The sequence below is a fragment of the Silene latifolia genome, chromosome X (genome assembly GCF_048544455.1).
Source record: "Silene latifolia isolate original U9 population chromosome X, ASM4854445v1, whole genome shotgun sequence".
In the NCBI taxonomy this organism is placed as follows: Eukaryota; Viridiplantae; Streptophyta; class Magnoliopsida; order Caryophyllales; family Caryophyllaceae; genus Silene; species Silene latifolia.
The window spans coordinates 245,120,562-245,134,232 of NC_133537.1; the positions used below are offsets into that span (position 1 = coordinate 245,120,562).

Genomic DNA, 13,671 nt, shown 5'->3' on the forward strand with positions numbered 1-13,671 from the left:
TCCAGGGTTGTAGCACTTGATTATGGATTTGATACATTATCTTTTTCATATACTATTCATAACTTCATCGTTTTATATATAATATTTTGTTTTTCATGTGGATTGTACTGACAACTTTGAACGCCACAAAGTGAACTGAATTACATTATATTTGTTTTGGTCCGTAATCGCCAATTTGAGCTGATAACTCCGGCTATTATATTGTGCAGTCGATTGATGGTGGGTTCAACGAGCCATAAAGTCAAACGGTTGACTGATTGATCACAGATGCGAGATTATGACGATACCTCGTAGGACAACTTTTTTTTTGTGACAACGTAATGGAGTCCTAAATGTTTAAAAACATTCGGTGCCAGGTCGTGGATAGGACATCCATTGTGTTCCTAGAGTCGATTCTTTTGACTATCATCTGTCTCTTGAGATTAAGCGATTTTTGGGTGACTTTGGTTTCTTTCTCACGGTGCCGAATCGGAGGCTAAGTAGATTTTTTCTGGGTCATTTCATACTGTGCTTACATCTGCAGGATTCGAGTTGAGGAAAATATCCAACCCTTATCAGGTATAGTTATTTCTCAGGGCCACTCGAGGAGTTGTAACTGAAATGCATGGCCATGCTCGAATGTTGATTCGTTTATCAGTTAAGTTACTCTCTAGTCGGGGAAACCACTCTTGATATTGATCGCTTGTAAAATACAACCTTTGTGAATTCGGATTTGCAAATTGTTTTACATTGAGTGGGAGAAATTTTATAGGATATGAGAATCGGTTATCGCACATACACTTGTGAGGACAAGTGGGAGTTTGTTGGAGCTTGTGTCCTCCACAAATTAGTGTGATAACATTTGTAAATCTCTTACAGGTTCACAAGGGTATACTTCGTATATTTAATCAGTTGATTAACGTTTACCTGATAACGGTTGGCTTGCTAGAAAGTTTGACGTTATTATCATACAGATGGCGGTGATCAACTGGTCCCTAAAGGTCACACCTATAGGATGTGTTTGAGAAATGTGGTTATAGAAATATAATCATAATAATGCCCAATATGATTTAACAGTTAGTCAATGTGTTGATGAGATAATTATTTAATGAAAATTAAATAATATTAGTTAAGACGAATTAACTGTCAATTCGTAAATTAAATATAATAAGTTATATTTAATTAAATATATGTAATGTTAGATTGGACGAATTAATCTGTTAATTCGTAATTAAATATAATCAGTTATATTTAATATCAACAAGATGAATGTTTTATAGTGGTAATTGTGAGGGTACACATACCAAGAGGTCATGGGTTCGATCCTCACTAGATGACAATTCAACACACTTTATATATTTTTGGAAAGACCAAAAATAAGGAGAATAATACTCCTTATTTCGGTCAGTTTGGCCGAAATTAGGAAAGATTTTTCTTTCCTAATTGACTCCAAAATTTCGGTCAGTATAAGAAAGAAAGGGAGATTTTTATTCTACCCTAATTCTTTTTCTTGACCTAGCCTCTCCCTCTCATCAGAAAAAACACAAAACAACTAAAAATTTACAGAAAATTTTAGATCGATTCTAGCACAATCAATAGGGCATATTTCATATCGTCTTGGGTGCAACTGATAGGCGAATATCAATTTTGATATTGTTCTTAGGCCAATTTTGCTAGGACCGAAGGTTAATTCTGAATCCTTTATACTTTGTTTATGTATTTTGTTTATGACCTTCGATCATCATTGTTAAATTCATTATAATCCTTCTAAATTAAGGGAAGTATACAGATTATTTCCCACAAAGACATCCTAGGCCGCCTCTTTGGACAATTGGCTTCTTCACAGCTGGAGCAATGAACGGCTCTTCCTTCCCCAAACCATTTCCTGCAATATCTAAAACAGAAGAATCTTCCTCCAATTTGCTCCCAATCTGGGGCGTAGGTGTTATGGCAGTAATAGGCATAGGGGCAGGCATGTCAGAAAGCACAAAATAAGATTTTTTCTCAGAAATCGTATTACAAGTAACTGGCCACATATGATCTTTCTTCTTAGCGGTCTGGGCAAAAATAATGGACTGTTTCCCTACTTTAAAGGTCAATGTCCCTGAGCCAACATCTATAACTGCACTAGCAGTGTGCAGAAATGGTCTACCCAAAATGATAGGAATGTGAGCATCCTCGGGTATATCTAGTACAACGAAGTCAACTGGGAAAAAGAACTTTCCTATTTGCACAGGAATATCCTCTAAGACTCCTATAGGCTGGACCACAGATCGATCAACCATCTGTACTGTCATGTTAGTAACTGCAAACCTAGTCAATTTTAATTTCTTAGCAAGACTCAAAGGCATAACACTAATACAGACCCCTAGGTCACACAAGGCCTTCTCAATAGAAAAGGTGCCAATATTACATGGGACTGAAAAACTACCTGGGTCTTCTAGCTTATGAGGTGCAGTATGAGTTAAATAAGAACATGACTCCTCAGTTAGTGAGACAGATTGCACAGTATCAAGTGACTTCTTTTTAGACAAAAGCTGCTTCATAAATTTCGTGTAAGCAGGCACTTGATTAACTAATTCAAGGAAAGGAACTTGCACATTTAAACTACGAACAACATTTTAAAATTTGTTAAACGATACCCGTTCCTTTGTCGGCACCAATCTCTCTGGATAAGGGGCTGTAAGAAGCAACTTAGCCCTCTCCCCTAGGTCTCTCATACCGACATCAGTGGACTTGGGCTGAAAATACACTACCTTGTCCTGGTTGTAGCTCGAACCCTCTTCAGATCGTTTCAAGAATGAACCATTAATCGTCATTGGGTCATACTTTGGAACCAGGACAGACCCATCAGCATTTGGATCTTGCCTTAATAATTTCGGAGTCGTCTTACCCTGAAACAAGTGGTCCCTCAAGTTATCTGGCATTGGATGATGAAAAGGTTCACGATCAGCAGCGTTTTCAGTCGATCGACCATGTTGGTCAGTCGATCGACTGACCTTCTCAGAACCAGAAGCTGTACTGTTTCGGGGACAAATCGACCGGACTTTGGAACCGGGACATACCCATCAGCATTTGGATCTTGCCTTAATAATTTCGGAGTCGTCGTAGCCCGAAACAAGTGGTCCCTCAAGTTATCTGGCATTGGAGGACGAAAAGGTTCACGATCATGATGTTTTGATCGATCGACCATGTTGGTCGATCGATCGTGACCTTCTGAAAAGAAGTTATCTTTGTTTGTGGGTGGTCGTCGGCCAAGGTATGTCGATCGATCGATCGATATACTGCTGATCGTCTTTTTCTTGCTACTGTTCGCCACGGCCTTCTCTTGCTCGGTTCCGCCTCATCTTTTTCAGTGACATCTTCGACCATAGCGGGCCAATCAAGGGTAGACCCACTCCTCAAAGTGATAGCATTTAGGGTCTCTTTTTGATCCAGCTGCGACGGTAATTGCCCCGGAGCTCGAGTTGCATTTTTGCTTGCCAGTTGGGCAATTTGACTCTCCAACATTTTTGTAGAAGTCTCTCTAGCTTGAGACTCCTTTTGCAGCAAACCCGACAGATTTTGAACCATGTTTTTTAACTCAGAAATGTCAGAATTTTGAAATTGCTGCTGCTGAGGCACATAAGGAGGCTTTTAAAACTGTTGTTGCTTATGAGGGGGCACATAGCTTTGCTGCTGCTGCTGTGCAATGGGATTAAGGACATTCTGGTTAGTCCACCTCAAATTGGGGTGGACATTGGAGGGATCGGGATAAGTACTAGTCTGCCTATAATGTTGAAAGGCAGCACATGTTTCATTCGAACAAGGACAACACTCCGAAATATGTCCCTCTGCTCCACATCTTTTGCATGTAAAGGGACCATCTGAAACTGCATTAACTTTATAAATCCCTCCTTTTTGGGATCCCCCAAAATCTATCTTGTCGAATCTCGCAGTAAGGGATTCTATTGCAACTACAGCAGGAGATTCAGCCGATCTTCTCTGATTTCCTCTAGAATTCCCATGCTCAGCTTTATGGATGGCTATGTCATCAATGATTTTCCACCCCTTTGTCTCACCACTATTTCCTTGAAATCTCCCATTAGCTGCAGCATCTAGGATAGCTCTTTGATCTTCATAAAGACCATTTTAGAATTGGTTGCACAGAAACCACTTCTCAAACCCATGGTGCGGAATGGTTCACACTAGTCTTTTGAAACGGACCCATGCCTCATGAAAATCTTCATCAGTACCCTGTTTAAAGCTCGTGATCTGAGCCTTAATCGTATTGGTCTTCGAGGCAGAGAAATATTTCTTGTAAAATGCTAGGGCCAGCGAATTCCAATCAGTAATCCCGTTAGCAGTTCGATCCAAATCTCGGTACCATTCCCGTGCAGCATCACGAAGCGAGAATATGAACATCGTCTCCTTTACCTAGTCCTGGGTCACACTTGCTGGTGGGAGTATGGAGCAGCAGTAGTCAATAAATGTCTCCATATGTTTAGCTGCACCTTCATTTGCAGCTCCCCCAAATTGGTTTCTCTCAACCAAGTTAATATAAGACGGTTTTGGCTCAAATTTCCTTTCCATCCCGGCTGGCAATGCAAATCCCTTACAGAGATTCTCAGCTTTTGGCTCGGAGTGACTGGCTATACTTGCTTCTTCAGCCATATCTGGAGATGTAACGGTCTCGGCTGAGGAAGTAGAAACAGGAGATGAAGGTGGATCCTCCTGAAATAGCTCGTTCTCGTAGTAACTGGACAAAGTACTCAACTCTTCCTCTGTCGGCAATACTCTAGATGATCGTCTCAACTCACGCAAAGTCCTTTCGATCTCAGGATCTAATGGTCTTAATTCACCAGCCTGTGACCTGCGCATAAGAAGAAACTACAAGTAGAATATGAGAAAAGTTTAAGGAACAGATGTTCCTTAAACTAAGAAAAAGACTAAAATAAAAACAACTAAAAATTTAAACAATTGCCTCCCCGACAACGGCGCCAAAATTTGATACCGTCGTAGAATACCAAAGATAAATTTATAAATCCGAACTACTATTATAGCTAGCGGCAGTCAGGGTCGAACCACGGAGAGGCGATACAATTAATAGTTGTCTAATCCTAGTCTAAGGTAACAGTTTTGAGGGGGTTTGATTTGAATGGTTCTATAACTAAAGGCAATTAAATTCAAAATAAACTAAAGCAAGTAAACGAGTAATTAAAGAAATAAGAGGAAAATAAATATTAAAAGAGTGCCAAGATGGTCGGTTCACTATAGTTTCGGCGGCAGTACCCTAGGTAAGTCTGAAACAATCACGTAAGACGGGAAAATAAGAGGTCCTCTCGGTCCACTCTTAACATGTAGCATCTTTTGATCTAGCTACGGGTCCCTAATATCACTAATGCTGACTCTCGTCCTGAAAAGTGATTTACAAGTCTAAATTAACTTATCTCTCGATCTTATTAATTTAGTCGTCTTAATTAAGTAGTCTATCTCCCTCCCCTATCTTTCGATCTTATCGGGTCGGTCAATTCCTAAGCATTCAACTAGTCGCGTGCACTCGATTCGTCAAATATAGCAATTAAATTAATTAAGTCGAAGGTATTCTCACGTGAGACGGCCGATCGACCAGGTAAGCCAGTCGATCGACCATGGCGCGATTTAGGTCTTCCTATTTTACGCCGCCTACACTACAGATCCCCTACATCTTAGCACGATAGGTTTAGCTACTCATGATGAAAGTTATAAAAGCAATAAAATTAACTAGTAAAGCAAACGAATTCATACTTAAATTAACTAAATAAATAACTAACATGAAACGATAATTCGGCTTTGGGAGATCTAAACTAGCAAGTCTAACTACGGAGGAATTTAAAAGCAATAAACTGAACAAAGAACAGAAGAATACCGTAAGAAGAATTGCAGAGGAAAGAACCAAAGCTTAATGTGAAAGGTAAATTTTATTGACGAAAACTAAACTAAACTAATGAATATTGAATTGTATGTTAAGAACTCAATGATAAAAACTGGATGATAGATGCTGAGGAGGAGTTACGTTATATAGAAACTATCACATAACCTAATCCTCATAACCTAATTACAATGGGCTTCTAACTTCTCGTATTTTAATTCCCGTCAGATTATCGGTTTGGTCGATCGACCAATGGGACCGGTCGATCGACTGAAATGTACTGAACATTAGCTTCTGTAAGTCGTGCTCTGGTCGATCGACTGAAAACACCAGTCTATCGACTACTGTAACAGGTAATTGGCTCCAAAAGCTTCGTAAATTCGTCTTTCGGGCCTCGATACGCGCACCAAGTTCGCTTCCCGAGTCTTTACTCTATGTCAAATGCAATGCTAAGTACTCGGGGGCGGAATCGGCTTGATTTCCGCTGGATTCTTCACATTTCTGCAGTATTATACAAAAACAGAAAAGTAGACGGAAATAGGGGAAATAGTAGCTTAAACTACACAAATGAGATCTGAAATGCGTGTAAAATAGGATGTAAAACATCATATTTAGGACACGCATAACTATTTTTGAGAAATCTTTTATGAAACGGCGATAGAAACTCGCGTGACCGAGATAACTTCTCACCCCTCTAACATTCACGGGGGGTGGGAGTTTCTCTATCACCTCAACCTTAGCTTTATTGACCTCGATGCCCTTTTCCGAGATTAAATGACCCAAAACAATTCCTTCATTGACCATGAAGTGACACTTTTCCCAATTTAAAACAAGACTAACATGTTCACACTTTTGCAATACAAGGGAGAGATTATGCAAACATGAGTCAAAGTATTTTCCATTAACGCTAAAATCATCCATAAAAACTTCCATTATGGTCTCTAGGTAATCGGAGAAGACACTCATCATGCATCTTTGTAAAGTGGCGGGGGCATTACACAAGCCAAAAGGCATCCTCCTATATGCAAAAGTACCATAAGGGCATGTGAAGGTGGTCTTGTGTTGGTCATCCGGGTGTATAGGGATCTGAAAGAATCCCGAATACCCATCAAGGTAGCAAACGAACTTGTTGGAGGCTAACCTCTGAAGCATTTGGTCAATGAATGGTAGGGGCAAATGATCCTTTCTTGTTGCGGAATTCAATTTTCGATAGTCAATACACATACACCAACCGGTGATCTTCCTTATGGGTATTAGCTCATTCTTTTCATTTGTCACAACCGTGGTACCTCCTTTCTTAGGTACCACTTGAACGGGGCTAACCCACAAAGAGCCCGATATGGGATATATGATTCCCGCATCGAGTAATTTCATAGCCTCTCCTTTGACAACTTCTTGCATGTGGGGGTTTAATCTCCTTTGAGATTGAATGGCAGGTCTATGGTCCTCCTCTAGATGAATTCTATGCATACAAAAGTTGGGACTTATCCCCTTAAGGTCATCTAGACTATAACCTATAGCCTTTTCATGTTGCTTCAACACATCAAGCAATTTTCCCAATTGGTTTTCATCAAGTTTGTCATTAACAATCACGGATTTGGTCTTAGATTCATCAAGAAAAGCATATTTAAAATTTGGGGGAAGGGGTTTTAAAGTTTGAATTTGTACCTCACTTTCCTCCTTTGAAGGTTCATTGAGAACTTGCTCTATTTCCATTAGACACTCCATTCTCATGGCATGTTCAACTTGTTCTTCAAGCTCATCAATCTCGTCATACTCAAATTCCATGACAAATTCTTCTTGCTCTTCGACATGTAAGATGTCTTCTAGGATTGATTGCTCATGTTCTATAGGTCTATATGCTTCCACAAGGATGTTATGTACTAATTCAGATTGCTCATAAGTAAGTTCTTTATTAGCTAGAGCGGCCTCAAAAAGATCTACCTCTAACTCCCAATGCATATTTTTGGCCTCACTTGTTTCCAAGGCTTCCAATGCTTACATGGGGTCTTTGAAGAAAGGTATACTTAAGTGTTCCTCAACAAAACAATTTATAATATCCATCTTGCAAAATATCGATCAACTTCAAAACAATTAGAACAAACCTTGAGGTGTTTTACTTCCCCAAGGCAAAGAAAGACACAACTAATAACCATCTAAGAAAATCAAATCAAGTTAACACCGTCTCCGGCAACGACGCCATTTTTGGTCGGACTCACTTGGAGCTTTAATTTTCGGTTACTTGTCGTTAAGAGCACCTAGACCAAAACAATATTTATAACTTCACAAACAACTCTACTATTAGTAAAGAAGCAAGTAAAGGTCGGATCCCAAGGGACGGGTATTGATGTAGGATTTTCGATTGCAAGTAGCGGTGTCTAGGGGTGTCACGATTTGGGGTTGAGATGAGAAGATCACTAAACTAAATAGCAATAAAAGTAAACAAGCAAGATGATTAAAATGAGATGTAAACAAATGATAAAAAGCACTAGGGTGTCATGGGGTCATAGGGGATTCATTGGAATTGATCATAGAAACATATTCTCAAATTATAAGCAAGCAATTATTGTTGTGATGGATATAGTTGGTTTATATCTTACAATCCTAGGAAGGTTTGGGTCCCGGAGCCGAATCGATTAGATTGTACAACACCTACAAGTCGACTTAATCCTCCCTACTCAACTTTATGCATGGTCTAATAAGACTCGAGTTGGTTTATATCTTACAAGTCTCAATGAAAAGGTAAGTGATGGGTAAAAAATGCAAGGATTCATAGGCTCGCATTTCATCAAACATAACATGTGCATAAGTTGAGATCACAACAAGCAAGCAAATAAATTATGAAAACATATTAAATTAAGCATGAATCATTCCCCATGTTGGTTTCCCCTAATTACCCATTAACCCTAGTTAAGGAAACTACTCACTCATTATCAAGTTTAGCATATTAACAAGGTTGTCAATCACAGTAACAAAGCAAAACATTATGAATAAATGAAGATGATTAACAATAATTAAAAAGGGATTAAGAGAATTATACCTACTAATGATTCAAAAATAAAGCAAAGAATAATAGAAGTACTTGATGAATGATTGGAAGGTTGTCAATCTCCCAATAATAACCCAAATAAACTTCAATTACCCAAAATAAAAGATGAACAAAAGAAAAATTAAGGAAATGAGATTTGTATTAATATTTGATTAGAAGTTGATTACAAGATTAAGAAGAGATTAGAATGATATAAACTACACTAAAGATTGATAAGAAGAAGATGATTCATCTAATTAGACTAATGGGGTATTTATAGTGGGGATTAGGTACACAAATTAGGGTTTACTAAGGGCTTAAATGACGATTAAGTCCTTGAGGAATCGCTCCTCTCAGAAAAGATGCGAGGCTCCGTTTTGCCGGTCTTTCATAAATATGCGCATCTTTCATGGAGGGAAGAAAAGGTCGTGGGGGCCTGTAAGAGAATCCAGGCGTCCAAGTTGTCGGGACGGGCGGATTTCTGTGTCTCTGGACGGGCGTCTTGATGGCTGGACGAGCGGATTGTGGTAAGGTTGGACGCGCGTCTTGATGGCAAAGACGCTCAGATTCCTCCAGTCTTGGACGGGCTTCTTGCCTAGTTGGACGGGCGGATTGTGTTCCAGCCTTCTTTTCTTCTTTTCTTCTTCCAATAATCCTCCGGGATTTAGTCGGGGATGCAAGGATTTCTTCACCATTGCCCATCTATTATAATATGTACAAAAACCTTATAGTCTTGTCTTATCTTTGATGCTTGGTCATTAGATTCGATCAATTTAGCTTTATTTTGCCATGAAAATGCAAGGTTTGCACTCCTCTTCCAACAAGGAAGCACAACTTCGAAGAATATGCAAAACAAAGGACTAAAGATAGTAAATGACCCAAATATGCACTAAAAAGCATAGGAACGAGGATAATTCGGGGACTAAATATGCTCAAATAATGGTCACATCAATGATTATCTTCAAGCAGAGGTCGAGCGTCCCCTTCCCAGGACTTGCAAGGCTTTGGACGTAAATTAAAGGGTCTAATCGTCTTTTAAGCCCTTAGTTAACCTAATCCTTGTATCACTATATATACTCTCTTTGCAATAAATTGAGGGTTAAGCCCTCTTAGGGTAGAAAACGTTCCCTTAGTTTAGATTAAGCTCTCATTAGGAGTAGATTAGAATATATTAGCTTTTAATCTTTCCACAAAATTGCACTTTAATATTTCCTTAATTATTGTTGAAGAATTCTTAGATCTTGTTGGGTAATTGAAGATTATTGGGTTATTTTTTGGAGAATTGACAACTCTTCATCAATCAATCAAGTTCTCTTCTTAAGATTGGTATAATTTCTTTACTCTTACTTAATTATTGCTTATTGCTTTACTCTTCCATCATGTTTATAATTGTTAAGATGATTGACACCATTGATGACATGTTTTCCATGATAATGAGTGAGTAGTTCCCTAACTACGGATTAGTGGGGGATTAGGGAAGTAATTATGGGATAAATATATGCTTAATAAGCTCATATGAATGCTTGCTTATTGTACTTTCAACTTATGCACATGTTCTGTTTGATGAAATGCTTGATTGACAACCTAACATGGTTTACTTACCCTTTCAACAAGACTTGTAAGACATAATCCAACTCAAGGCTTGTTAGACCATGGATATAGTTGAATAGGAAGAATTAAGTCGACTCGTAGGTGTTGTAAAGTTTCGACCGACTCGGCTCCGAGACCCAAAACTTCCTAGGAATTGTAAGATATAAACTAACTCGATTCCAACAATAATAATTGCTTGTATATATATGATTCATTTATGCTTTTTCACCATGATTCCCCTATGATCCCATGATTCCCTAGTATTGTTAATAATTTGCTCACATCTTTGTTTTTATTGCTTGTGTTACCTTTCATTGCTTGTTATTGTTTTCATTAGTTTAGAATCATCAACCCCAACCAATTGTGACACTAGCACAAATTGAAATAGATAGACTTAGAACCCAAAACACACCGTCCCGTGGATCGACCTTGACTTAACCGCTATCTAGTTGTTTGTTGTGATTATAAATGTGTTTGATTGAGGGAACAACGACTCGCTCACCATCAAAATGGCACAGTTGCCGGCGAACGGTGTTTTGTGAATAAGTTCTTGTTTGTTTGTCTATTTTAATTTTGCTTTAACCTTGAGGAACTTATTCCTCAAGGTCGTTCTTACCATTTTTGTATAGTTTACTTGGTTGTAGTTGTGTAGATACCCAGTATCTGCACCTCCCAAAAACCACCCGATGTTGATCGGACTATAACGTGTTTTTGATATGCGTGCGTAGATTGGCTATACATGAGACGGTTTAATGCACTACTCGGATATGAAAAATGATTTCAAAAGTTTTCTAACTTCATTTGCATTAAAATAACACTATTTGGAGTTAAAACCATCTTCGGACACAAAACCGACTCAGAAACCCGCAACTCGAGTCAACCTAAGTCTACCCAAATCTTGAATGTCAAAAATAATGCCATGAATGTGTTCATCATGTCATTTCCATTAAAATGACCCTATTTAGAGTCTAACCCGACACCGAGCCAAAAATCGACTCGTAATTCAAATCCCGACTCATACGGGTCAAACCCGAGTCAAAGACACAAAATACCTACCCCAAATATCACCCAAGAGGAAGCTTACACGGCTAAGCAAACCTCAAAGATCACAAATCACAACCAACAAAACATTGGTTAGAACAAATGCAAAATCCTAATTTGCGAAAGGGACAATACACTCACTTGTATCACGAGGTAGCTCGCGCCTCTTTAGGCTGTCTGCTTAGCCTCCAAGCAAACACAACCGACCTACCATCCCACATTTCTCTACAAATACCCACCATCACACACCATAATCTTCACGCAAGAGTCCGCCCCCTCCTTCTCCCTTAAACTTCTAGACCCGACTTCCTAAGTCACAAAATCCACACGTGTTTACGACCTACCGATCGTAAACACAAGCCTTACACATTTTGTTTGGTACCGTCGCCGTGCATTCGACCGACCCATTGGACCAACTCAACTCATTAATCAACATGTTTTAATTAACATATTTTCAACTCATTTTCAAAACAAAATCCTTTTTTAAGGCACTCTTTTAAACTTCTTTCATCGCGAGTAGTTACAACGAGAAAACCGTCTCTAAAGTCGTCTACCACGCAAACATCAAAATACGTAAGTTTGAGGGTGTAAATATCTCACTTTAATTCATGTCTTTACTGTTTTGATGAGGTTATCATCATGAAAAATGCATAACACGATTCAAATGTAGGTTAGACGAGACAAAACCGAGTTTTGGCCTGAGACAGAAGCTCCCTGCTATGCAGGGAAGCTCGCGCCCCTTGTGGGTGTCCAGGTTATATTCAAATGTGTTTGAGTTCGTCTTTCCTCCAACACTTGCTTTTATTTTTACTTCTTTCCTTTTACGGTTTATACCATTTTAATTCATTTTTATGACAAACTTTTTAACCATAAATTATAATCACCCTTGGTTCCACATACCATGACAGTTGAATCCGTGACTCGGTGATATTAATTGGTTAATTACATTTTAAAGGAAATTCTTTTCTTTTATTTACCATTTTAATTCATTTTTATGATTAACATATTTTGACCATTACAAAAATCATCCTTGGTTCTATATACCATGACGGTTTACTCTGTGACCCGATGATATTATTGGTTGATTACATTTAATGGGTATTTTAACACCCTTTTCTTTTATTTACCATTTTTCTCATTTATTTACATTTGCAAACATATTAGTCATAATTCATAATCATCCTTGGTTCTTTATACCATGTCGGTTTAATCCGAATACGATGACAAACATGACTAATTACAAATAATGAACTTAAAATAATTAGTTCAAATCAAACATTTTCCTTTTACACATTTGATTATGTTTTTCAAACTTGCAAAAACGATAACGAATATTACTAACATAATAGTAATTATTCCGAGTCATGCAAATCACACTTGCAAATCATTAATAATAAAAAACGGTTTTAAGCAACCTTTTAAACAACCAGGAGACGCCCCTTGGATCGGTTCATGGCTCGCGCCCCAAGGCAGTGTTTGTTTTCATATTTTAAAACCTAGGCAGAGCCCCTTACCTCGCCAATAGGCTCGCGCCCCAATGGAGCTGCCTGGCATTGTTCTGCCTCGTTTTTAGCACTTGTCTAGGACGATCCCGATTACGGTTAACCCGTATACATGACGGATTAGATTGACAAATTTGCGTTTTTACACTTTGTCATTTTATACCTTTTTTTCAAATAAATGGATCGTGTTAAGCATCATAATCCGAATTTGGTAAATGGATGTTTAATTTCCGTCTCACATGCAAATCAATCTAAATCCAACTTTGACACCAATTTCTTGGTACATGCATAAGCAACCGACTTAGGAAATACTAACATGTTAGGTTAAGACTTTTGGATGTGCATTCATGCATTTTCACCGTTTTATCAACTTTTGCACTTAAACAACCACGATCGATCAGTAGAGGCTGCTAATGCAGGCGGGATTTGGTTTCCGATTAAAGGGCTTCCTAATACGTACCCTCAACCCTTACTCAGAACCTTTGGATAGTGGATGGCTTTATCCAAGGCGTACGGGAGTCATTTTAGGCATAGAATGCTAAAAGGGGGACGAGTTCTTATCTTTAGTACGTATGTCAAACACTGCTTTGTGCTTCGTTCGACCGAGGTATAAAGTGGATTTCGAACGGGTTCCAGGCATC

General features: G+C 38.6%; 1 pseudogene; it reads left to right on the forward strand.

Annotated features, from left to right (window-relative positions):
- The first annotated feature begins 4,141 nt into the window (after window positions 1-4,141).
- Window positions 4,142-4,241, forward strand: LOC141625437 (small nucleolar RNA R71; annotated as a pseudogene).
- Window positions 4,242-13,671: the final 9,430 nt, after the last annotated feature.